We start from the raw sequence: 3,185 nt of genomic DNA, 5'->3' as shown, positions 1-3,185 counted from the left end.
TTTTTTGATTCTGAGTTTGTGAAGAATATCATTCTATTAATGCTATCTTATTTTGTTCTGTGTAGTTTTATTTTTAGTCTTTTTGGTTTCATTTTGGAGGCCACAGTGGGAGGTGCTGGGCCTTACTCCTGACTCTGTGCTCAGGGATTAGTCCTGGTGGTGCTTGGGGGACCATAGGCAGTGCCAGAAATTAACCCAAGCCAGCTGTCTTCCCCACTGTGCTATCTCTCTGAACATAGGACACGATTTGGTTACTATAAAACTGGTTTTGCTCTTATGTCCTTAAACTATTGTGTAAAATTAGCATCAAAACTCCTGATGTTTATGAAGTTTAGGTAAGTAGTTCTAAGTCCCTCCCCACCAGCTTCCAAAGATTAGGAGTTGTCCACACTGTACTCAATCTAGGGTCTGTCTGAATCTGGAACCCCATGACCACCGCTGCTCACTAATGCTTGCTACACTCTCTTCTGTCATGTGGTTCCAAGCCCTGCCTCTTAAGATCCATAAGCCTTTGGTTCTTTGTCCCTTTGACTCTTATTTGTTCTCAGGCCACCTAAGTAAAAGCTGTGACTTGTCTGCCTTCCGCCTGGGTGCAGGTAAGGAGTCAAAGAGAGAGCTGCCTGATGTTCCCCTGTTTAAATATTGTTCCTGCTCCCAAGCTATTTTCATTATCTGGCTGGATGGCTGGCTACCCTGTGTGCTGGCATGATTTAAAGTAACCAATTTTATTAACATGATTACTTGGTTTCCTTCCCCTCCCCACTTTCCACCCCAACCATAATAATTTGATTAAAGTGTATTCTCTTGATACTATTAATAAGCCCTTAACTTTGCCTTTGAAACAGCTTTCTGGCTCCTTCTTACCTGATTTCCTTTCTTGCCTTCTTCTAATGTGTTTTATTTGCCAGGCAATATGCTCTTTTCTATATTTTTTTCAAAAGAAACCTGAACTTCACTTTCCCTTCAATGTGCCAATACAAATCCTCTCATCAAAGTCTGTATCAAGATACACAAAAAGGTGTTCCCTTCAGATGAACTATGTACCAAATACAAAATATTGAGCTTGGTTTAGAATTCTAAGAAATTCGCATTTTAGGATTCAAGAGATTTGAAAGCAGAAACTGGATAAAGGTCTTTGGAAAAGTGGGATGGTGCTGGAACTTTGTGGTAGGTATAATGTCTAATACACTTATTAGACATTAAAAAAAAGTTTTTAAAAGTGTTTCTAGGTATAGATAGTGAATAGAATCAGAATATGATAGGAATTATTAAGCAACCATGGAATTATTTGCCATCTAAGAAAGATTTTTTTAAAAATATGCATGTTTGTTTTAGCTAAAATCTGGCTAGATATCTTGTAAATTTCCCGACGATTATGAAAATTACCTCTATTTAAGTTCTATAGAGGCTTGCTCATGAGAACTTTATAACTTTTAGCCAGAATTTTGTGTACTATCTAGAAGGCAGTGTTGGTGAAGATTCCTGAAAAATCTTTTTCACTTGCTATTGTTGAGATAAATATATAGATAGATAAATAGAAAATATATATTTTTAGGCCGGGGCACTGGGCGGCTGTGACTACAGCTGCAGCCGAGGAGCCGGCTCGGTGTATGGGTCGGAGGCGGCTCGGGGTCCGCCCGCCGGTTGCGGTGCGAGTGGGCCGCCCGGTCCCCCTACTTCCCTGCCCGCTCTTGCCGTAATTGGTTGGGAGATGGCGCTGGGCGGATGAAAACCCTAATGACAGTCTCTAAGTAGTTCGCTTCCATCTGTACCATGGGTGTCAATGCCTGGCATTAAAGAAAGAGATTGGTCCTGAACAGTTCCCAGTCAATGAGCATTATTTTACATTAGTCAATTTTGGAAATACCTGCTATTGCAATTCTTTACTTCAAGCACTTTATTTTTGCCGTCCATTTCGGGAAAATGTTCTAGCATACAAGAGTCAGCCTAGGAAGAAGGAGAACCTTCTTACTTGCTTAGCAGATCTCTTTCAGAGCATAGCCACTCAGAAGATAAAGGTTGGAGTTATCCCACAAAAGAAGTTCATAACAAGATTACGGAAAGAAAATGAGCTTTTTGACAACTGCATGCAGCAGGTTGCCTATGAATTCTTAAATTACCTACTAGATGCAATTGCCGATATTCTGCAAGAAGAGAGAAAGCAGGAAAAACAAATGGCCGTCTACCTAATAGTAATTTCCACGGTGAAAATAACAACAGCACACCAGACCCAACCTGGCTCCATGATACATTTCAAGGAACACTAACTAATGAAACCAGATGTCTTACTGGTGAAACTATAAGCAGCAAAGATGAAGATTTCTTAGACCTTTCTGTTGACGTGGAACAAAACACATCTACTACTCATTGCCTACGGGGTTTTAGCAACACAGAAACTCTGTGCAGTTAATATAAATATTACTGTGAAGAATGTCGCAGGCAACAGGAAGCACACAAACAGATGAAAGTTAAAAAACTACCCATGATCCTAGCCCTACACCTTAAGAGATTCAAATAGATGATCAGCTTCATGGATACACAAAACTTTCTTATGGGGTAGTTTTTCGTTTAGAACTTCATCTGTTTAAACACTTCAGGTGATGCAACCAACCCTGACCGAATGTACGACCTTGTTGCCGACGTGGTTCACTGTGGAAGTGGTCCAAATCGAGGCCATCACATTGCAGTAGTTAAGGGTCATGAGTTTTGGTTGTTGTTTGATGAGGACATTGTAGAGAAAATAGATACACAAGCGATTGAAGATTTCTACGGACTGACATCAGATATCTCAAAGAACTCTGAGTCTGGTTACATTCTTTTCTATGAGTCCTGGGACAGGGAGAACAGTGATGAAGAGATACTTTCTGCTAGTTTATTCTCTGGTTATTTGGAAAAGATAAAGCACTGATTTTTTTTTCTTTTCTTTCATTCTGTTTTTCTTTTCTTTTTTTTTAGAAAAGAGAAATGCAGGAAGCTCAGGGGGCAGTAGCACACTTTGCACAAAATATATATTTTAAAATCTTAACTTTTCTATTGCCTTTCTACACTCATATTTTTGTTAAAATTGAAATGTATTTTGTTTTTGCAATGATAAACACTGCACGTAGGGTTTTATTTGTAGGGGGAGCATTGGTCTTTTACTATCTTTCTGTACTAAAATTACAATATGTTAAATTTTAAAATAG

The 3,185-nt window shown here is 39.2% G+C and overlaps 1 pseudogene; it reads left to right on the top strand.

Annotated features, from left to right (window-relative positions):
* The first annotated feature begins 1,725 nt into the window (after positions 1-1,725).
* On the top strand, positions 1,726-2,908 carry LOC101549820 (ubiquitin carboxyl-terminal hydrolase 12-like; annotated as a pseudogene).
* Positions 2,909-3,185: the final 277 nt, after the last annotated feature.

This window comes from Sorex araneus, chromosome 1 (assembly GCF_027595985.1).
Source record: "Sorex araneus isolate mSorAra2 chromosome 1, mSorAra2.pri, whole genome shotgun sequence".
NCBI classification, from domain to species: domain Eukaryota; kingdom Metazoa; phylum Chordata; class Mammalia; order Eulipotyphla; family Soricidae; genus Sorex; species Sorex araneus.
Note: the sequence above shows the minus strand (reverse complement) of the source record. Positions and strands in the feature narration are given on the sequence as shown.